Genomic DNA, 24411 nt, shown 5'->3' on the forward strand with positions numbered 1-24411 from the left:
TTACTTGATTCAATTAAAACCGGCCATTGCAAGCTCCGTGCGTGCCAGGCCCTATGTGCCAAACCCTCGCAGATGTTTCAAGTGCCAGCGCTTTGGACATGGGTCACAAAGTTGCAGAGGGCGCATTACTTGTGCAAATTGTACATCCAACGAGCACGCATCAGATACGGGTACCTTAACAACATCATGCTGTGCGAACAGTGAAGGATACCATGCTGCCTACTCGAGATCGTGCCCAATGTGGAAGAAAGAAAAACAAATCCTTGAGATTAAAGTGAAGTTCAATCTGTATTTTCAAGAAGCACGTAAACGGTTCTCCATCCATCAGTCCAGTCTTCCTTCACCGATGTGACGCGCCGGGGCGCCGTGCCGCATCTTTCCGTGGCCGCAAAAGTCGCACAAAATGAGACTGCGGACGTGCCACGAGCGCCCCCGGCTGGAGCAGCCAGTACTGCTCCGCCACCTAACAAACAGGGACAGCAGACTCCCCAGTATGTCGAACCCCGGGCCTCTGCAAGCACAGTGAGGCCTGAGAGCACCGTGAATGTGTCTGTCGAGCAGGCACATCCACCACCTCACAAGAGGTGATGGATACAATTACGACTCCTCCCACGCCCGAGACGCCGAAGGAGAGGCGCAGCTCTTTGGAGCGCACAGAAAAAGAGACTACGAATTACAGGGCCTCCTAAGGACCCTGTAACGTAAGGCAACACCTTTGTACACACAACGCCACACAGATTAAAATGACACAATTATTACAGTGGAACTTCAGAGGACTGCTGAAAAACCTCGACGATATTCAAGAACTTTTACACAAATATACACCAAAAGTACTGTGTGTACAAGAGACACACCTGAAACCGAAACACATAAACTTTCTACGTCATTACGCCATGTTTCAAAAGGATCGGAATGATGCAGTCGCGTCATCCGGTGGTGTTGCCATTGTTTTGGATCCAAGAACTGCCTGTACACATTTACCACTTCAGATGTCTCTTAAGGCAGTAGCCGTCCGAGCCGTTATCTTGAATAAACTGGTCACAATTTGCTCTATTTATATACCTCCTCAGCACCAACTTAGTAAACAAGAATTCCAGGCGTTAATTGATGAACTTCCGGAACCGTACCTTCTCCTTGGAGATGTTAACGCACATAGCAATCTGTGGGGTGACTCGCGCTGCGATGCACGAGGTCGTCTGATTGAACAGTTTCTTTTCTCCTCTGGCGCGTGTCTCCTCAATAGGAAAGAGGCAACATATTATAGCCTCGCTAACCATACCTACTCGTCAATCGATTTAAGCATTGTATCTCCATCGCTTCGTCCACTACTTCACTGGAAAGCCATTAATGATCCTTTTGGAAGTGACCACTATCCTGTAGTTCTGAGCTCAGCAGTACCAAATGAAAGTCCTCCACAGGTTCCCAAATGGCAGATAGAAAAAGCCGATTGGGACCAGTTTTACAAGGCTGCTAGCCTAGGTTGGAGCTACATATGCGGTTCTAGCTTAGATGCAGCTGTACAATACTTTGCTGCTTTTGTTATTGAAGCTGCAGCTAACTGCATTCCGCAAACATCTGGACTGGGCAGAAAACGACGACTCCCCTGGTGGAACAGTTAATGACGAAATGCTCGCAAACAACAAAACAAAGCATGGAAACTGCTCCGGGACTCACCGACCGCTGAAAATCTTGTCAATTTTAAAAACATCAAGTCGCAAGCCATAAGAACGCGTCGACAGGCCGGGAGGGAGAGCTGGCAGAGTTTTTCATCAGGAATCAAAACATACACACATGAAGCAAGAGCCTGGAGAATGGTCAGTAGGGTAGTAGGACGAGAACCACATCCTCTTCCTCTAGTAAGCACACAAGGCAATGATTTGGAAGACCAAGTGAACTCCCTTGGTGCACACTTTGAACAGGTCTCCAGCTCGTCCCATTACAGTCCAGCGTTTCAACGATACAAAGCAAGAACAAAAAAACAGAAAATAGAATGCAAATCCACAAACAATGAGGAATACAATGAACCTTTCGTCATAGCTGAGTTACAAGCATCATTAAACGGCTGTAACAAAACCGCCCCAGGCTCTGACCGTATATTATACGAAATGCTAAAACGTCTGCCTCCTGAAACCAAAAAAAGCTCTCCTTTCTTTGTATATTGCCGTTTGGTTTTCCGGTGAGATCCCTTCCACGCGGAAAGAAGCAATCATTATTCCGATTCTTAAGCAGGGCAAGGACCCATCTTTAGCATAAAGCTACAGGCCCATAGCATTAACAAGTTGCCTATGCAAGGTTTTTGAAAAAATGCTGAACAGACGATTGATGCATTTCCTTGAAACAAATAGCCTGCTTGACCCATACCAGTGCGGGTTTCGAGAGGCTAAGTCCACTACTGACCACCTTGTCCGCATTGAGGCACCAATTTGAGATGCTTTCATTCATAAACAATTCTTTTTGTCAGTGTTCCTCGATATAGAGAAAGCCTGTGACACTACGTGGCGCTTTGGCATACTCCGAGACCTGTCACACCTAGGTGTGCGGGGCAGAATGTTGGTAATAATCGAAAGCTACCTGTCTAATCGGACGTTCCGTGTTCGAGTGGGCACAGTGTCGTCCCGTACATTTGTTCAAGAAACAGGAGTGCCACAAGGAGGGGTATTGACTGGTACACTTTTATAGTGAATATGAACTCTTTGCGCCTCGTTATCCAACGAAATATATTTTACTGTACATATGTTGACGACGTGCAGGTTGGCTTTAATTCCTGTAAGCTCTCAGTGTGTTAACGTCAGGTTCAACTAGGTTTGAACAAGGCCTCTCAATGGGCAGATGGGAATGGTTTTAAACTGAACGCGCAAAAGAGTACCTGCATCTTGTTCTGCCGAAAGAGGTGCGTTCTTCCCGATCTTTAGATTGACCAGCATGGTCAACGTCTGTCTGTGAAAACAGAACATAAATTTCTGGGCCTAATATTAGACACAAAACTAACCTTCATCTCATACATCAAGTATTTAAAAGACAGGTGTTTAAAAACCATAAATATTTTGAATGTGTTATCACGAACTACGTGGGGCAGTGACAGGAAATGTCTGATGAATTTATATAAAGGCCTCGTACGCACGTGCCTAGATTACGGTGCTATAATCTATCAGTCTGCAACATCATCAGCCTAAACATTCTCGACCCTGTTCACCATCTAGGCATACGCCTCTCTGCGGGTGCTTTTCGAACTAGCCCCGTAGAGAGCCTGTACGTAGAATCAAATGGATGGTCGCTCCACCTGCAGAGTTGTTACGTGTCTTTTACGTACTATTTCAAGGTTAACGCTGATGCGGAACATCCCGCACACTCCACAGGTAATGATCTGTCCAACTGTACCTTGTTCAAGAACCGTCCTTCGCTGAGACAGCCATACTCACTTCGTGTCAGTAGGCTGGCTCAGGAAACAGCTGTGCCTCTTTTAGAACAACGTTTGATGGCTCCAGCAGTATATCTTCCACCATGGAAGTGGCAAATCATAGACAACGATATCTCTTTCATTGAAGTCACTAAACATGCACCTTCTGTACATATCCACACGCACTTTCTCGAACTCCAACACAAGTACACTTGCCCAGAATTTTTCACAGATGCTTCGAAGTCTCACACTGGTGTGTCCTATACAGCTGTTGGTCCATCTTTCTCCTACACCGGTATTCTGCACTCCGAAACAAGCATCTTCACAGCAGAGGCTCACGCGGTATTTGTGGCTGTCAAGGATATTAAGAAACTGCAACTACGACACGCGGTAATATACACAGATTCGCTGAGCGTAGTGGTGGCTCTGAAAACTCTGCGAAAACATAAATATCCTGTCCTTGTGTCCTTGTACTCTCTGTTATGCACAATATACGCTCTTAAACGTCATATGTTGTAGTCTGCTGGCTGCTGGGGCACCACGAAATAACGGAAACGTGCTGGCGGATCAGCTGGCCGCATCTGCCCAAGACAACACTGGTGCCAATACATCTGTAGCAATCCCTGCGCTTGATCTGAAACCATTTCTACGACGGGAACTCAGGGCGTGCTGGCAGCGCCTATGGAATCGGCGGACAGAAAACAAACTGCATGTGGTCAAACCGAGACTTGGAAATTGGCCAACAGTATACAGATCACGCCACACATAAGTCACACTTACAAGACTACAGATAGGACACACACACTCGACACATTCATACCTTTTGTCTGATGGCAATGCACAACTGTGTGAGAGATGTGGAGAAGCGCTCACGGTTCTCCACTTCTTTGTTCAGTGCAGTGATTTACATTCTCTCAGAAAAAAGCGCTTTTTATATCCCTTCTGATAACAGTTACCATTGCACCCATCAATGTTCATCGGTAGAGAACCCCTTTTTCCTCATAAAACACTGCTGGCATTTTTAACAAATGTACGTACTTTTATTGTCATATACTCAGGCGCATCGTAGCACAATCTCTGAAGAGAGGTCGCTGCCGCGGTGGCTGCATCTCCGTCACTGTCCCACTCTCACGACGTCTCGTCATTTAGTTCACTTCAATGTCATGGTTTTAATGTTTCTATGTTTTTACTCGCGTTAGGGCGAGGAATTTAAAGGCCATTTCACAGCCACGCATCATATTATTTTTCATATGTCTTGGCTTTTGAAATGGCGCTCTTTGGCCATCTATTGGCCCTTGCGCCATTAAACCACTCATCATCAGAAGCACTGTGTCCCAACAATTGAAGTGGATATTGTGTTGGCGGGCAATGTAGATCAGTCGTTGCCGTTCTTTCAAATTGCTCAGAAGCAAGCGAGCTTTCGAACGTGCCCCTAGAGCTCTAGAGACCACATTTTGGGCGTACTTGGGTGACTGGCTAACGGCAGGAAGGAGCGTGTCAGAAGTACCGATGGGATATCTTCCGTACAAGAAAAAAAATGGCGAGAAATAAGCAGTACTATTCCGGTACATATTATTGGCAAATGTCAAAAATACGAGAGCATAGTCCCAGTCACGATGGTCTGAAGTAATGTACATGGCGAACTTGCTTTGATGGTTCTATTTAGCCCCTCTGTGAGCCCATTTGTTGCAGGGTTATTCTTTGTAGTGAACTTGTGCTTTGTAGCGCAAGAGTCACGGATAACTGTCATGGATAACTTGTGACAAAAAGTAGTGACTCCGACCGGTAAGCAGTTGCCGAGGAGCACCGTGGTATAACATGAGGTCTTGCCGAAGGAAGACAGCGACGTCGGTCGCACAAACATTAGGAAGGGGTCGCGTGATAGCATACCGAGTGGTGTAATTAGTGGCGGCTGCTATCCACTTGTTTCCGCTGGTCAATAAAGGGAAAGGTTCAAGTTGGTCAAAGCCTACCCTATAACATCAATCACATTGAGCTGAAGGCGTCGCTCTGGAAGGGTTGCTGGTTTTTTTTTTGCGCCGCTGACAGGATTTCCATTAGAAGACGTAACGGCAGACGTACCGGTAAATGCCAGGCCAGAAGAAGCGACGTCAAACGTGGTCATAATTTCTTGAGACTCCCAGGTGACCAGCTGTCGCAATTTCATACAACTGCGCGAGGGCAGTCTGACGTACATGTAGGGGTATAACCAACAGCAGCACAAATCCGTCAAATGCATGCTGAAGTGATATAATACGTCAGGTTGGAGCACGAGCATACCCATAGACGGAGCAGTTGTGGGACCACTCAGCCGAAGGACTATATATCTGAGGTGAGGATCGCAGCGTTACTCATGTCCGATGTTTCCGAACGCATAATGTGCCGAAACGCAAGTAAACTCACAGCTCATAGGAAGCTCTGCTGGGTCTACTGAATGACACGACAAGCAATCAGCATCCTCATAGTGGCGGCCTGATTTGTAGACAACAGTGCATGAATATTGCTGAAGTCATACAGTCCACCGACCGAGACACCCACTAGCGTCAAGGAATACAGTCACCATAAAAGGTGGTGATAGGTGACAACCGTAAATGGCCGTTCATACAAATATTGCCGAAATTTAGCGACTGCCCAGACGAGTGCGAGGCATTCGCATTCCGTTATGGAGCAATTTCGTTTTGCTGGCGGTAAAAGACAGCTAGCGCATGCAATGACGCACTCGCATACATGCAGTGGTTGTGCCAAAACGGCTCCAATAGGTGACCGGTAAAATGGGCAATCGCAGGGAACTGTGGGATACGATGGCTTGCAGTTCGATGCACCGCACGAGTCAACAGCGGCACGCGCGCATTTTCGTATTGCTCAGTTGAAAAAAATACTTTACCGTGCAATGTCAGTGTTAGCTTTATTTTTTTTCCAACCGTGTCTGTGACGATGACAAGCTACGAAAGTCATGCACGGTCCGGAAACTTTTCTGTCGCACTAAAATGATCTTCAATGCTTTTACGTTGCCCGGGGATGCTGTCCGTTTGACTAGCAGATCAGTCGATACACAAAACAGTTTTCCTTGTATGATGCGGTACTGTAGATAAAAAGTCACGATGTTAAAGATCTCGGGGGAAGGGGATGACTGTAGCAGTGTGCTAGAGTTCATTTCGGGATTGCTGCTTCGGCCGACATCGTCAGTTGATCGGCATGAAGCGCAATACTTATTGAACGCTTCAGATACTTTTTTTGTAGCCTTTAGCGCGCTATAAAATGCATTTCTTAGTCAAAGTCAGATGCTTATTTGAACGCTAGTCTTGGTAAAGCTGCACGGCACGGTGGCACATAAACAATACAGTCAGATATAGAAGGCGCCAAATAATCGAAATCCTGCGCTTGTTTAACGCACTTCTTTCTTTAGGTGCTGTCCTAGCACACAGTTTGACCAAGATAAACACAAATGAACTCGTCCAGCGCTTCGTGTAAACTTGCTCTTGAGTGAAGCTTTCGCGTTTTTTGTCATATATATATAGGTGCAATGGCCGGCGCTAATCTCGTATGGCAGGTAAATTTCGCCCGCTCGTTTCCATAATATCTTTGCTAGGGGCGCCTTCGCGACAATTTAATTTTCATTATAATATTCGCAGAAAATTCATGCGTAAGCTTTTTTTTATTGCGGAATACAGACGTACCTCTGATAAAATGGTTTTCGCACACTCTGGCTTCAAAGTTCCGTACTTAAAGGCTACCTGTCGCTGCGGCTATCTTCACAGTCGCGGCCCACCTCATTTTTTTTGTCTTCATTACATGGCAATTGATACCTGAGTTTGCCTCGCACGCTCGAGTTGGAGCAGCCGACGGCTGAACAACCAACCATGGTTTATCAGGAAGAAGATAAACGGGCGACCGAACGCGCGAATCCCTTATAATCTGAGGCTTGCGGCGAAGCGGATTGCCGTTCTCTACACTTCTCAAACCGGAAGCCGGTAGCAGACGGTGCATCCCACAATCTCTCGCTCTTTTACTGGTCACCTATTCCATGGCCACTGGCGTCGGTACGCACTTCCGTTGAAGGGCGTCTATTCTCGCGGCAGTCTAGACGTGGCTGAAGGAAGGATACTGGATAGTCAGATCAAACTGTTTGTTTTCGCGAACCTGTCCTGGTAAATAAAAATTCGGGTTATCGGGTTTCAGTGGCTGACTTGCACTGACATCGGTGAACGGAGCGTTGGCCACCGATCAACTGACAAGCGGCGAAGCGTGTCGGCATTTATACACTTGCCATCGCACATTCTAGCGTTATCGCTAGCGGTGATGTAAGTTGCAGAATAATCTGTGATGTTCACGAAGGAGGCGTATTCTCAACAAAACATCTACTGCAGTGCTGAAGCTTGTTGAGCACTGTAGGTGCGGTTTGCGCTGAGAATGGCGTATAGCGTAACGGTGTGATAAGAAAACTTGAGGAAGGAACGTGACATAGCCCCCCTCCTGAAAAGGCATTGTCCCGATGCATTAACAGAAGATGACAGTACAATAATAATGCAAGAAAGTACAAATAATAAAGTTCGGTACAACAATATTAACAGCAGCAGCAAAATACTTTCTTTCAGTTTGTTAACGTGCATGAAACGGCTTGAGGCACGCGATATAGACGACTTCAGGTCACAATCGGCGCCATTGAAAGTTTATAATGCCGTCGGCGACAGCATCGTAGTCAAGTAGGCCGAGACGACTTACTACCCTATATGGTCCGAAGTACCGCCACAGAAGTTTTTCACTGAGTCCACTTCGGCGTAATGGCGTCCATACCTGAACAAGTTCACTGGGCTTGTATTCCATGAAGCCTCGCGACAGATTGTAACGGCGGCAGTTCATCGTCTGCTGTTTCGTGATGCGTAGGCGGGCAGTTGACGAGCTTCTTCAGTGCGCCGAAAATAGAGGGTGACGTCGAAATTTTCTTCTACGTTGGGCGGAATTGCTTCGAGCGTCATTGCCGGGTTCCTTCCGTAGATCAATTTGTACAGTGGCATCTGCATCGTCTCCTGGACGGCCGTGTTGTATGCTAAGACCACGTACGGAAGGATGGCGTTCCACGTCTTGTGTTCGACGTTGACGTTCAAGGGCAGAAGTCAGTGATTGTCTTGTTCAGCCGCTTGGTGAGGCTATTTGTCTGTGGGTGGCACGCAGTGGAGCGGCCGTGGCTTTTCTTGCTATGTCTCGATATCGCCTCAGTCAAATCAGCAGTAAATGCTGTACTTCTATCAGTGATGACAATCTCTGGGGCCTCATGACGAAGGACGATGTTCTCAGCGATGAAATTCTACCTCTTCAGCACTACATTTGGGTAGCGCCTTCGTTTCGGAATAGCGGGTGAGGTAGTCACTAGCTGCGACGATCAATTTTTTTCCCAAGTTTGACATCGGAAACAGCCCAAGTAGGTTCATCCCGATTTGTTGAAATGGTCGGCGAGGTGATTTGATCGGCTGAGGAATGCCTGCTACTCTTTCTTGTCCGCGGTGTCTTGCGTCGCTGACAGTCTCGGCATGTCATCACGTATTTGGCGACGTCAGCGGTAAGGCGTGGCCAGTAGTACCTTTCTTGTATCTTCACAAGAGTGCGGAAAACTCCAAGGTGTCTTGCCATTAGATCAACGTGCCGGACCTGGACGAGTTTTGGTCGCAGTGCTGAAGGCACCACAAAAAGGTACATTGTTCGAAGTGGTGTGACTTTCTTGTTTTGAAGAACACCGTTTCGCTGCGAAAACGACGTAAGTGACCGTTTGAATACCTTCGGAACAACGAAGGACCTGCCCTGGAGGTATTCGATTAGGCCCCTAGGTTTGGTGTCAGCCTGCTGTTGTTCAGCGAAGTCGTCGGCAGTTATCATTCCCAAGAAGCTGTCGTCATTCAGGTCTTCGGGCGGTAGTAAGTCGACGGTCGCTCGCGACAGGCAGTCGGCATCGGACTGCTTTCTGTCGGACTTGTAAATGACAGTAATAGTATATTCTTGAAGTCTTCAGCTCAATTGCGCAAGGCGACCTGAAGGGTCCTTCAAGTTAGCTAATAAACCCAAGGCATGGTGATCGCTCAAAATTTTGAGGGGCCTGCCATATAGGTAAGGACGAAATTTTGACGTCGCCCATATGATCGCAAGGTACTCCTTTTGCTGTTGTGGAATAATTCGTTTTTGCCTTGGATAGCGACCGGCTAGCATAAGTGAGAATCTTTTGTAATTCTTCTGCGTTAGGACGGCACCAAGTCCTACGCTACTTCCGTTGGTGCGCACTTCTGCTTCGGCGTTTTTGTAGAAATGGGCGAGTATCGAAGCCATCTGCAGGTGCCGTTTTAGTTCCCTAAATGCTTCCTCCTGTGGCGCTACCCATTTGAACTCGACGTCGGTCCTGGTAAGATTAGTAAGTGGCACCGGCGATGTGGGCAAAGTTTCTGACGAAGCACCTGTAATAGGCACACGGCCTTCTTGTTGGCGGGCGATAGCAATGCAGCGATGGCGGTGGTCTTCTGCGGATCAGATGTTTTTCGGCAATCGCTTATTACGTGGCCCAAGAAAAAAGTTCTTCTTACGCGAACCGCCACTTTTTTGGCATGAGGTTGAATCCGGAAGTCTTTATGGCTTGAAGTACTGCTTGAAAGCACCGAAGGTGCTCTTGGAAGCTCGAGCAAAACGCGACAATATTGTCCAAGTGAACGAGACAAGTCTGCCACTTCAATCCTGCTAGCACTGTGTCCCTGCCCCGCCACGGTGTTCTAGTGGCTAAGGTACTCGGCTGCTGACCCGCAAGTCGCGAGATTGAATTACGGCTGCGGCGGCTGCATTTCCGTTGGAGGCGGAAATGTTGTAGGCCCGTGTGCTCAGATTTGGGTGCACGTTAAAAAATCGCAGGTGGTCTAAATTTCCGAAGCTCTCCACTATGGCGTCTCTCATAATCAAATGGTGGTTTTGGGACGTTAAACCCCACAAATCCATCAATTAGCACTGTGTCCATATGGCGTTCATAAGTCGCAGGTGCCGAGCGAAGACCAAAGGGCATGACCTTGAACTCGAAAAGATAGCCTGGTGTTATAAAGGCCGGCTTTTCTAGGTCTTTCTCGTCGACTTAGATTTGCCAGTAGCCAGTCATGAGGTCCATCGACGAAACAAGGTACTGTGTGTTGAGGAGTCGATCGAAGGCTTCGGATATCTGTGGGAGAGAATAAACATCTTTTTTATTTTGTGTAGGCGACGGTAATTGACACAAAACGTCCTTCTTCTTCACTAACACAACGGCTAACGCCCACGGACTCTTAATTAATTGGATGACGCTGCGGTGTAGCATTTCATCAACTTGTCTTTTTACGGTCTCGCGTCTAAGCTCTGTAGTGGCTCTGCCATAGTAATCTGGCGTTTTCCTCTGTTAATATGCGATCTTTCCCGGCTGGGGTCTGTCGCATTTTCGACGACAACAAAAAACAGTCCTTGTATTGCACAGAAGGGACTTGAGCTTTTCTTGCTCATGCTTCGGAAGGCTCGGATTGACGTCGGACGATGGGTGATGACCTTCGTTCCATGGATTAGGTTCTACAGAATCAGTGAGGGTGGACGGATTGGTGGCTTCTATAGTTTCGTGTATGTAGGCGACCATTGTACCATTTTTCACGTGTCTGTACTAGTTACTGGACTTCATGAGCATAACTGTTTTCCTTCACGCAGCTCAGCGATTGCTCTTGCAACAAAAATATCGCGGTTAACTAATAGGTGCTGATTGCCTTCAATGACTCCTTCAGAGTGTTCTGGTTTTGGAGGGCCGACGGAAATTATGACGCTTGATCGAGGAGGGACGGCGACTTCCTCTTCCAGCACATTCAGAGCACGGCTTCCTGATGGCGTGCGTAGTGGTAGTGCTTTTTCTGTGCATAGTGCTATCGACTTTGTTCTCAGGTTGATTACCACACCATAGAGGCTCAAGAAGTTTATTCCGAAAATGACATCTCTCGGGCAATGCTGCAGTACGACGGAGCTTGGTGGATAAATGCGGCTGTCAATGTTCAGTCTGGCTGCGCAGATTCCCACTGGTGTTATTAGGTGACCTCCGGCTGTACGGATTTCTGTGCCTTCCCAAGTGGTGCTAACTTTCTTCAACTTCACAGCGAAAGTCCCGCTGATGACGGAATAGTCGGCTCCGGGGTCGAGGAGAGCTGTTACGCTGTGGAAGTCGGTGAGAATGTCGAGGTCGCTAGTTCGTCGCCTGGCATTGCGTTGGGGTTACGGCGTGGGATCACGGCTACGACGGTTTGCATTACTGTTTTGACGTTGCGTAATCAGGTCCTCTTCTGGCCGCGAAGTTTCAACAACGGGACTACGTTGAGGTAGCGGCGTGTTCTTGAAGTTGCGTTGCGGCATCGTTATTGTGGGCAGATGATCTGCGGTTGTTCGTTGTACAGCAAGCGCATCTACATCGTTTGCTATGCTTAGTTTTCGGAATACAAACTGGCCGACCGACCCGGGGTTGGGCCAGTGTACGGCCGATGGTGAAATAACATGTAACGATCATGTGAAGGTGAACGCGAAAATGCTCGGGGCTTCCACTGTGTTGCTGCGAGGTAGATAGCGATGTAGACGCGGTGCGTCGATGGCGAAACCACGCAGCCCTATTTGGTGGTACTAGCAGCGGCAGTAGGTGTGACCAGCTTCTCCGCAGTGGTAGCAGAGAGGCTGGTGGGAGGGGGGCGCAACACGTCGGTTTTCCTAAGATCATTGCATTGCGCAGGCCGGCGATCAGATTGTATGGCGTCGGTGGTGACGACGGCGGTGTCTGGCTACAGTGGCTAGAATAGAAAAGTGTCATGAACGCGCCGGCTAGTGTGCAGTGCCTTGGAAGGAAACCGCGAGGTGGCGCTGGCACGCGTCTGCACGTCCTGCAAGGCGGTGATGCACTGCGCATAGACAGGAATCAACCACGTGCTTGGGCAATGTGAAATATTTGAAATATATTTTGCTGCTCATGTACGACCTCAAATGGCGACGGAGAAATATTTCAATTCGCTTCTGGAATTAGGAGATGCCTACGCGGGTGCACGACTGAACTGAAATAACGACAGTCTGCCGAAAGTGAGCGCGTGATGGCACTGAAACCTTTTATCAATGTGAAGTGGTAGAAGAATGGACCGGTGAACCCAGTTGTGGGCAATTGCTTACAACACCTTCCAGGCGAACCACCATTTCCTCAACCAATTAACTGTAATTAACGTCCCGTCATTCATAACTTCAAACCCAGGGGCAAGAATCGTGAGTGGTATTTGGATGAAACCTTTGTTTTTGAGCGCTAGTGATACAACGCATTTCCGAGTAGTGACTCACTATATGGTTACAACAATGCTTTCCTAATGATTGGTCGCACCTCTTTTTTTATCTCAAGAAAGAAAGTTTTAGAGTTCACAAGCACCTCAGAGAACATTGTTTCCCTTGGGCTACATGCCTAGGTCACGCCCCTGAGCTTCAGGTACTTCCTCCCTTCACGTAAAGATGCTCGCTTCTTGTGAAGTGCATTTGTGTAAAAATTAAAACGGGGGAGCAGAAAAAAACTTGGTGACTTTATTGGTGAGGATCGGACCATGTTGTGCACAGCCCAGTATGACATATTTTTATAGGGGCGAAGCTCCTTAAAGTGGTACCCGTTCATCCCTCGTCGTAGTCGTAGTGCGTAACCAGTCTTACGGTTTGACCTGCAAGGTGGTGCCGGTGGGAGATTTCTTTTGTGCGTTGGTAAACAATAAAAAATTCGCTGCGTGAGCGTTAACTAAAAGCCGAATTCTCCTGCCTCTCATTGCCAATTAGCAGCCATTGGCATGTACATTGAGCACTATCTGCAAGAAACGGTTGCTAGGTTATACTCGCTCGGCATAACCTCTTTGGTTTTATAAATGTTTATTAGCGAGCGTTGGGCCGCAGTGCCATGAGTACAGTGAACTTTTATATACCATGAACTCGAGGTAGTTGAAGGTTGGAAGTAGACAACAAGCGCAAGCCATAAGATAGTGTGCGTGTGCCACCTCTCGTTCAGTCCTTCGAATGTCCGCTGGATGGCGGTGCTTTTATATGCGGATTATATGAATAAAAGATGCGAGATGGTAGTACTTAGAGTGTTCACTAGATGGACGAACGGACACACAGACAGATGCATGGACGGACGCATGAATGGTTGCACGGACAGACGCAGGGGCGGATGCATAGTCGAACGCAGGGACGGACGCACGGATGGACGTGTGGACGCACAAACAGACACACGCACCGACAGGCGGATGGACGCACAGACGGCCACAGACAGACGAATGGACGAACGGAAGCAAGAACGAATAGACGGACGGATGCTTCACCCCACTCTCCATCATTCACGCCATGAATATGCTGCCATTGTTTTGTTTTTTTAAGCAGAAAAAAGCTCTTCTAAGCTCTCACTGTGAAGCTCGTTGTAGCTAAACCACTTTGAAAAAGTGATTTCAGGGGCGTCTACAAATTCGAAGAGCTTCTCCGAAAGGCGTATCCATAGGTGGCCGCACGAGGGAGGCAAAGGAGGCGGTGCCCCCTTTCTTACCTGGGAGCGGGGTGCTAAATCTGCTTTATACATTGACTAGACGGCTGGGCACTCTTTTATCACTTAAAAAAGGGGCTCCAACTCTGCCTCATACACTCATTTATTAGGGAGAGACACGCTGCAATGAACCTTCGCCCCCCACCCCCTGGACGGCAAGTACGCCTATGAGCCTACCCTTTTCAATGCGGACAATGTTGCCGTTCACAGTGTGCTTGAAGGGCCGGGAGTTGTACCTCTCGTCGAAGTGCATCTCGCACACAGCCGAGTTTCTTGAAGCAGCTTGTCAGCGCGCGGGATTGCTCTCCACCACTGCGCAAACAGAGTTTTAGAACACCGAACTCACGCTTCTTTTTAGCTAACCAGTAGCCTGTAGTGCACCCCGGGATGAAGCAATGACTTTGTTTTGACGCCCTTAGAGTGCATACAGAAGCATTAGTGTCAGAGTGCCACCGCAATAAAAAAACGAGGATGAACGCGCCCCACGAAACTGTCAGAAACGCGCAGAGAACGTATGGATGGATGGATGGATGGATATGGCTGTACCCTTTAGATCGGGCGGTGGCTAGCGCCACCAAGCCGTAATACCTAATGAACCAAAAATTATGTTTATTTTTTTTTCCTTAAAAAAAGAGTTTGAGGATTCGTACTTTGCAGTGAAGAGTTTAATTTTCACTCGTGCCTTGACTTTAGCCACCAATCAGATAACCTCCTTCTAGTTAAGTCTACCCGCTTAAAGTCTATTTTGCCCTCCCGGTCCCTAAACCCCAGTGCTTTGAAAAACTCTGCGCCATCATCCTGAACTATAGGGTGAAGCCCTTTACAGAACATTATCAAGTGTTCGGCAGTTTCTTCTTCCTCTCCACACGCACTGCATACTGTGTCTACCCCTTCGTATTTGGCCCGATATGTCTTGGTTCGCAGTACTCCCGTTCTGGCCTCAAACAGTAGAGAACTACCCCGAGTATTATCATAGATCCTTTCCTTGGCAATTTCCTGCTTAAACGTTCGATAGATCTCTAGTGCGGACTTCTTAATCATGCCCATTCTCCACATGTCAGTCTCCGTTTCCTTCACTTTCTTCTTAACCGATAGTTCTTTTTGGTTTGGCCACCTGCTGTTTTCTAAGTATTTACCAGTCAACTTCCTGGTTCGCTTCCTCCATTTTGTATCGACATTCTTCATGTACAAGTAGCTAAAAACCTTCCTAGCCCAACGCTCTTCCCCCATTTCTCTCAATCGCTTCTCAAATTTTATCTTGCTGCTAGCTTCCCTGCCCTCAAATGATGTCCATCCCATATCACCTTGTACTCCCTGATTTGGTGTATTCCCGTGAGCTCCTAAAGCAAGCCTACCTATTCCACGTTGCTTAATTTCTAATCTTGCTTGAACTTCTGATCTCATGCACAAGACCGCATTGCCGAACGTCAGCCCAGGAACCATGACCCCTTTCCATATTCCTCTCACAACATCATACCTATTGTAATTCCACAGTGCCCTATTTTTCATGACTGCTGCATTCCTGTTACCTTTAGTCGTCACGTATATTTCGTGTTCCCTCAGATACTCGGTCCCATTGCTTATCCATACGCCCAGATATTTGTATTTATCTGTTATCTCTAGCGTGACCTCCTGTATTCTAAGCTCACTACCTTCGTTGTCATTGAAAATCATGACTGCTGATTTTTCCTTACTGAATCTAAAATTTAACCTATCTCCCTCATTACCGCAGATGTCCATCAATCTCTGCAAATCTTCCTTGTTGTTGGCCATTAGCATTATATCATCTGCGTACATTAATGCTGGTAGTGCCTGATCAATAAGTTTTCCTTGTTTGAATAAAGAAAGGTTGAAGCCCAGTCCACTTCCCTCTAATTTTGCCTCTAATCCTTGTAGGTACATCATAAATAATAAGGGTGACAGGGGGCACCCCTGCCTAAGCCCCCGTTTTACCTCTGCAGGCTTGGATACCTGTTTTTCCCACTTTATAACTACCTTGTTACCTTTATAGATACCCTTTAAAAGATTAGTGATTACATGTTCCACGCCTAGTGTGTCCAGTATTCCCCACAATTTTTCTTGAACCACGCTATCGTACGCTCCCTTGATATCCAAAAATGCTAGCCACAGGGGCCTGTGTTCCTTTTCTGCTATTTCGATGCACTGCGTCAGTGAGAACAGATTGTCTTCCAACCTCCTGTGTTTCCGAAACCCATTCTGCAGTTCCCCCAGCACCCCCTCATCCTCTATCCACGCCTGCAGTCTTTCCTTTATAATCTGCATCGCCAGCCTGTAGACCACTGATGTCACTGTTATAGGATGGTAGTTGTTTATGTCAGCTTTGTCCCCCTTTCCTTTATAGATCATGCTCATCCTGCTAAGTTTCCATCCCTCGGGAACTTCACCATTGATTATTATTGTGCTCACTGTCTCTCTCAAAGCCTGCTAAGACTTCGGACCTAATGTCTTTATCAGCCTAATTGGAATGCCATCTGGGCCTGTTGATGTACTACTAGGAACCTTTTCTCAGCCCTTTCCCACTCTTGTTGTGAAAATGGAGCCATTGCACCACTTGATTCGTCCTTGTCTATTGTGGTGCATAAAGTACTTCTTTGTTGAAATTTTTCTGTCACTTTTGTTCTTATATATTCAATAGCTTCGTCCCCTTCTAGCCTAGCACCTTGGGCTGTATTTATAAATCTCTGCTCTAGGCTCGTCTCATTTCTTAGGGAGTTTAGATGGTTCCAAAATTTCGCAGCTGCCTTTCTATCTTTTTTATGTACTTCTGCCAGCCACTGAGCTCCCTTCCTTCTAATCTTTTCATTGATCAGAAGGGATGCATCCCTTCTACAGCTTAGAAAGGTTGCCCATTTTCTTTCAACATCATCTGTCGGTTCACCCCGCTGCTTAGCATGTCTGTGTTCCCTAGAGGCTTCCTGACGTTTTGCTATGGCTCTCTTAACTTCCTCATCCCACCAACTTTTGGGTTTGTGTCTTCTTTTCCGGGGTGACTTGTCACGCGTCTTAGCAAGCTCTAGCTCAAAGAGTCTAATTAGATTCGTGTATGTCCACACTGTCTTATTATCCTCCGTGATTACTTTCTCAATTTGTTTAGTGGCTATTTCAATTTGCCTTTCTGGATAAAAATTTTCCTGTAGTTGCTCATCTTGTCTCCTTCCCACTTTCACTGCTCTTCCAAAACTCAGCTTGATACGTTTGTGATCGCTACCCAGACTTCTGGAGACACCTTCATCTATGTGCATTCCCCTGAGCTTATCATACATCCTATGTGACATCAGTGCATAATCTATCGTCGACTGAAGCCTTCCTACCTCCCATGTTATTTGCCCTTCACACTTCTCGGTACTGTTGCAAATGATCAAATCAAGCCTTTCACACATATCCATGATCATTTTGCCTGTCGGGTTGGTATACCCATCTATATCTTCTATGTGCGCATTCATGTCTCCTAGTATAATTATCTCGCACTCTCTTCCTAACTCCTGAATGTCCTTTGATATACACTCTACCATTGTCTGGTTTTCCTCTCTGGCCTTTGCTCCCGTCCACAAGTACACGAAACCAAGGAGTGTCATTTGACCTGCCACTTTCCCTTTTAGCCATAAATGTTCCTTGCACTCCTGCTTGACCCTTTGCCAGTCTGTACTTTTATGAATGAATGCCCCAATACCACCCCCCTTTCTGCTGCCTTCTGTTCTATTACAATATTCCCACGCGTAGTCCGAATTGTTCGGAGGTTGTTCCATGTCCCTGAGATGTGTTTCTACAAAACCGTATACCATCGGCCTCTCTACCCTTAGCTGTTCTTCTATCTCTTCCCACTTCAGCCTGTTCCTACCACCCTGCATGTTAATATACCCTATGTCTGAATTGGCTCGGCGCTCGTGACTACGTCTATTTATGCCCCGGACTCTACCTATCTTAGATATTGGTGCCACTTTTGAATCGTATCTGTCCATACCACCTGTCGAAGAGTCTCCCTGGTTGTTTTCCTCGTTACTAGCTATCCTGCACCCCGAAGGGCTCGCTTGCCCCCCAAAAAAGCTACTGCGCGTCCGGCAAGTCGCCAACCCACCTCATGACCTAGCCGCCCATCGAAGTGAATTCTGTCTCGTTGAAAACCTCCCCACCTATGCACCTCTCTGTTTATTTCCACCACCTCAAAGCCTTTCTGTCGACTCATCCGCCATATCTCTTGGTTTGCGTTGACCACCGCTCTTTGCAGGTTGCTATCACGCACCGGTACCTCCGGTATCGTGCATATCACTACCTGTACCTTCGGAGAAGTGGCGCGCATGTCATCGACGCCTTTCGCCAGTGTGGCTGCTAGTCCTACTGCATCTCTATTCAGGACATCGTTTAAACCGCCTGAAATTATCACTAGGTTTCGTCTATCAGCTGTCGTTTTGAGCTTTGCGCTAGCTTGCCTCATGACTGCTTCCAGCTTGCGTCCTGGAAACGCCCCTACTGCAACCCTCTTGTCACCTCTTACCCTCTCTTTGATGGCTTCTGTGCATCGATTTAAATTCGAGTCCCCGGCGATTATCACATGCTGCGACTTTTCAGCTGGAGCGTTCTGCACCTGGGGGCTACTTGCACCTTTGACGCCGGCTGCTTTGTTCCCTCCCTGCCCCACCACTACCTCGCTGAAGCTGGGCCTTGCGACAGTTGAACCGGCTAAACCTGTTTTTTCCAAACTTGCTTGCTTTTCCTTCTCCACCGTTCTGGTTGCCGGTTCCCTACTGTTCTCTCGGTAGGTCGCTTCTTTGTTCAGCTTCGCTAGCGCTTCCTCGGCGGACTTCAGTCTTTCTCCCATTGCCCTCGTTTTTTCTTGCTCTGTCGCCAACTCAGTCTCGAGCTTGGCGATTCTCATCAGCAGTTCACTCTGGGCAACCATCATTTTCTCCATTTTTTCCTCGACCTCACATTGCCTACACTTCGCGTCAGCCTCTTCTTCATCCGCTTCTACGCTTGGGTCCACTTTCAAACCCACTCCACATCCTGAACACTTTACAGTCTTTTTAACCATGTCTTTCTGACACCAATTGTCCCTATACTCGATAATTACTAAACTCGAGCCCTGCACTACGAGAAAAAAAAAGTCTAAGCTCTACTACAAAAATTTGCGTGTTCAATGTACGCGCACCTCCCCCGCGGGGTGGCGAAAGAAAAAAAAACAAAAAAAAATTCAAACACACACACCCGCACTAACTAATAAATACCTGGTGACTGGCCCCCGAAAAAGCCGTACCATAAAATAAGTGCTACGAAGATTTCAACCGCTGCCTTATAATTATAAAGACAAGCTCAAAACATGCAAAAACACTTATCTGCGCAGTCGATCCGGAGCGCTCAAAAAACACGTCCATCCACCTTGACAGCCCGAACTGAACTACTCCGCGATGTCGTTTATACTGAACGTATAAACGACATCGCGCGCCCCTACGCGGCTCCTCCACTGAGGCTTCGATGCGCTCCGTAGGTGCCACTCGCCGCTCATCACAATTTTCTATTCTGGTCACTGTCGTTTGGCGACGAAAATGCGGCGGCGCGGCATCTTGGCGTTGTCGTGGGGGTGCAGTGTAGCGTCGGGCAGCCGGATGGTAGCTCATGGCTTGCGGCGGAGGCTTCGGTGCTTCAAAAACTCCAAGCGATTGCCGAACTTCATCGCGGACAATGTCGGCAATCGAGTCCACTCGAGGCTGCGATCAAGGCATCAGCTTTCGTAGTTCTTTCCACATGATCTGTCAGATCGTTTCACGCAGGTTTTTGGAGTCAAGGGCTTGAGCAGCTGCAGCTGCGCCGTCTGAAGTCAGGCGATGATCGTACTGTCTGGTGCGCATGTCCAGGGTCTTTTCAATAGAGGTCGCCTCCGATACAAATTCCTGTATGCTGTTCGGTGGGTTCCTCATCAAACCCGCGAAAAGCTCCTGTTTTACTCTTCGCATAAGAGAGCGGACTTTCTTGTCTTCTGGCCTTTGGAGGTCTGCATGGCAGAAGAGTTTAGTCATTTCTTCTGTGAAGAGCATGATATTTTCGTTGAGTAGCTGGACGCAGGTTTCAAGTAGAGTTTCAGCCCTCTCTTTGCGGACGACCCTTGTGAAAGTGGCCAAGAACCTGGAGCGGAAAATGTCCCACGTTGTCATGGTTTACTCTTGGTTCTACGTCTTGGTGGTGTCTTTAAAGGCAAAATAGAAATGCCCTAACTTGTCACCTTCTGTCCAGTCATTGAAAAGGGAGACTCGGTAGAACCTTTCAAGCAAGCTTTCCGGGTCTTCGAGGTGCGAACCGTGGAGAGCTGCCAGTTTCTTGGGTTGCTTGAGCAAAATCGGTGCCGTTGGCACATGTCCCGTAATTGTCGTCATGGACGACGCCAAAGGCTTGATATTCTTTGTCTTGTCGGGTAGAAGCCCGTACTCCGGTGGCAGCCTTTGTGTCCAATGGCTAACTCGCTGCTCGTGAATTGTGTCGGTGTCTTCATGGTGTGGACTGGGATCACGGCTTGACGGGGGTGCCCGGTACATCAAAAAAGCAGAACATATACCAGACGTCACGGAGGTCGTGAATTGTGTGAAGGTAGGTGTCACACCTGTCCCGTTTATTAGGGAGGCGATCGCCGGGCTAATTCCAAGAGCCGAAGTATCGGCCCCCCGAACCGCACCACGAAAGCGTGGACAATTTAGAAGTGGTCCTTATTGGTGCGCCAGCGGACGCCGGCTGTGGTCCAAAGAACAAGACAGAGCCGAGAGTTGATAAACAAACAAAATTATATTCTCATTAACGGCAGATCAAAAACAATACACACGTATGCACACTCCACAATAGTTACATACAATTCGTCACCAATCAAACCAATCAATCAACGAACTACACAATACAATCAGCCACACTCAAAACAACGGACACAGACAACAATACGCACTACAATGCAGTCGCATGCATTGAACAACCAAGACACTTAAGGACTAAAGAGATAGAAAACCTATTCAGTCCAAAGTCCTTGGAACAAAAGTCTGAATGATACTCTTCCGAGAATCACTCACTCAAAGTCCAGCGTTGTTGTCGTTCCGTAGTTCTCGAAGTTTCTCTTCCAGGAAACTTCGCGTCCTCAAATGGCCACTCTCCAAGCTTCAAACTTCTTCGCCGGAAATCCGTCGGCTTCACACACGCAGCTGTTGCCCGCGTCTTCGCTCGATAGCGGTAAACCCACGCTCTTGCCTGTAGCTCGAGCCGTCCCTATGGACCAAAAACTTCGCCGACTACACGGCGGACTCTCTACGCACTCCGGCGCTCACTTCCGTCTCCTCCTGCTTCGTCCCTACGAACGAAACCTTCGCCGACTACACGGCGGAATCCCTACGCGCTCCGGCGTTAACTTCCGTCACCTCCTGATTTCTCGTCTCGGCTGCTCGGTTAAATACCTTGCGCGCGACTTTCCAGATCTTTCTCGTCATTTCGTCGGCGCGATACGCAGCGAAGGCTGGGGAGAGGCGAGACGGTTTGTCTGCCCTCCGCGTCGGATGACTCAGCTCGGTCTGACCCCGCCCCGTTCGTTCGAGAAAAATCGCGGTCTTGCTGGGCCGCCGATGTGGGGTGAGGAGGATCGTCTGCGAAGCCGTGCTTCTGCGGGGAGAGCGCGCGCCCGGGAGCCCTGGATGTTTGCTTTCTTTCTTTTTTTTTTCCTTTTTACCTCGCGGCGTTTCTGCCGCCCGTTGTCGCAAGTATTTGGCGGCGCGCTCTTGTTTAGCGCTCGTTCTGTGACACTGCCCCCCACTTTAAGAATATTATCTCATAATATTCAAAAACCACACAGACGAGCGCGAACAGTCACCACACATTCTCACAGACTGTAACACAATCCGTCGCTCATGACACTTCACATTCACAATATATCACTCAATACAAACGTACATTGTAGTTCAATTCCACAACACATGAAATATAACCACAGGTACATGCCTACAACACTTCATCACACATTCTAAACAATACAAACGTACAAAGTTCTGTCTATCCAACAATTATACAACACTATACATCACACCATCGCACAGAACACTGACTCACTCGACATACACTTGAGACACAGGATAACAAGAACATTAACTCAACATATGTCACTCAGCCCTGCCGAACACATTCTGATTCCACCTCAGCACCTATCTTGAGTACTTCGAACAGCGCCTGCGCCCCCTTTTGCGGTGCTCGCTCGATCTATTCTTGTGTTTCCACGTTCTTTTTCGGCGAGCCCTTTCCCACGACGATATCTGAGGCGTCGTCTCAGCCATCGTTGTCTCTTCCGACACCGTTAACGCGTCATTACATTCGACGGGTCCTGTCTGTTTATTTACCCGCTTGATCATGCCTCTACATTTTGCCCGGCTGGCCAACTCCGTCTCCTTTACACTGTCAGTCGGTTGAGGTCGTGCCGACGTACGTCCGGTTGCTCGGCCCGTGAACTGATTCGACACGATCGTCTTCTCCTTCGCTGTCTCTTGCGCCGCAGCTTCACCTTGGGCTCTAGTGAGCTCCGTCACGGGATGTTCCTCCACTGTATCTCGCGGCCGCTGTGTTGGCGAGGGCTCTATCTTCGGGTCTTCTCCCAAACATTCTGGATCACTTGGCCCTCGCGCCCCGTCGATGTTTCCGATGACAAGGTCATACAGGGGGGTCGTCATGCATAACGCAGTAACCTTCCCGCTGAAGTACGGGGTTTCAACCTCAATTTCTGCTTCGGGAAGCATACGGACCGTACGGTCAATTAGGCAAACCGGTTTCGTTCTGCCTGTCAACTCTCTTTCCCGTACCAAATTTCTCCTCACGATAACCGTGGAGCTACCGGTGTCTCTTAGAACCGTAATCTTCTTGCCTGCAATCTTTCCAGGAAGCGTTGGCATTCCCTTCGTAACACCGGTTGGCTGTTTTGACATTACAGCCCCCACAATAGGAATTTTCTCCCCATTCTTCAACTCTACGAATCCATCGGTGACGGCATTATTATCAGATTTCGGTGCCGCTTGCACACAAGATACCTGGTGAGTTTGACTCACTCCGTTCCGACATGCATCTGCTTTGTGCCCAGTCTGACCACACTTAAAACATTTTACTGCCGTAGGGCTCGTAAAGATCGTCCGACAGTTTTTCGCGCGATGACCCACTCGGTTACACAGAAAACATCGCGGAATGCTCTCTGGTGCACGCTTCTTTTCTTCGGGAGCCAATTTCTTCGAATCATCGGGACAATCCTTCTTGACCTTGGCCAAATTAGTTCCACCTTGCGCTTCTAAGAATTGATCAGCCAATTCAAGCATTCCTTCAAATGACTCAGCCTTCCTCTCTTTCAAATACAGCGACAGGCTTGGGTGGCAACTAATAAGAAATTGTTCTCTAATTAGGAGCTCTCTAAGCTCATCGTACTCCTGTGCTGTCCCTGAAAGTTCAATCCATCTGTCGAAATAATGGCAAAGTCGGGCGGCATACTGCGTAGCCGTCTCACCGTCAGCTGGCTTTCCTGTCCGAAATCTATCCCGGAATCCTTCCACAGTGAATCTAAATCGCTTCAACAAAGCAGCTTTCACCTTTGCATAGTTGGCTGCATCGGTCGGCGTCAGCCTACCGTACACACTGAGCGCTTCACCACTCAAGCAAGTACTCAAAGCAGTTGCCCATTGATGTTCCGGCCAATTCTGGCTCTTCGCAATCGTCTCAAATCGGTGAAGGTACGCGTCAAGGTCGTCCTTCCTTTCATCAAACGCCACGAGCAGCTTGCTTGGGTTCAAGCGGAAGCCATGATCTTCCCGTTCGCTGCTTTCAACTCTAGGTTGGACGGGAGTTTCACTTCGCTGTTGCAAACGGAGTCGCTCGAGTTCTATCTCGTGCTGTCGCTGCCGTTCCCTTTCCTCTCTTTCTTCTTTCGCCCTCTCAGCTGCCAGTCTTTCTCTCTCCAGCTCCAACTTCAATTGCTGCTCTCTTTCTTCTCTCGCCCTTTCGGCTGCCAACTTTTCTCTCTCCAACTCCAACTTCAATTGCTGCTCTCTTTCTTCCTTGGCCCTCTCTGCTGCCAACCTCTCTCTCTCCACCGCCTCTTTCTCCTTCTGGCTTACCCACTTCCGTAGTTCGGCGCCAGAAAGACCCATCTTCTCACCAAGAGCTACTAACTTTTCGAGATCCATTGTGTCTCGCAAATAAAACCTTGCCGCGTGCAAAAAGTATCTGCCTAAATCAGTCTATCGGAACACTCCCCTGCACTCGTTAACGAGAACTCTGAACAACACACAAAATCCTTCCGATAGCACTATCAACAACTCGAGGCTCTTTCTCACTACTTTGGACACACTGTGCACCAAAAGGTCCTGTTTCGCGGACGCCAGATTAATTGTCACACCTGTCCCGTTTATTAGGGAGGCGATCGCCGGGCTAATTC

This window comes from Rhipicephalus microplus, chromosome 3 (genome assembly GCF_043290135.1).
Source record: "Rhipicephalus microplus isolate Deutch F79 chromosome 3, USDA_Rmic, whole genome shotgun sequence".
NCBI classification, from domain to species: Eukaryota; Metazoa; Arthropoda; class Arachnida; order Ixodida; family Ixodidae; genus Rhipicephalus; species Rhipicephalus microplus.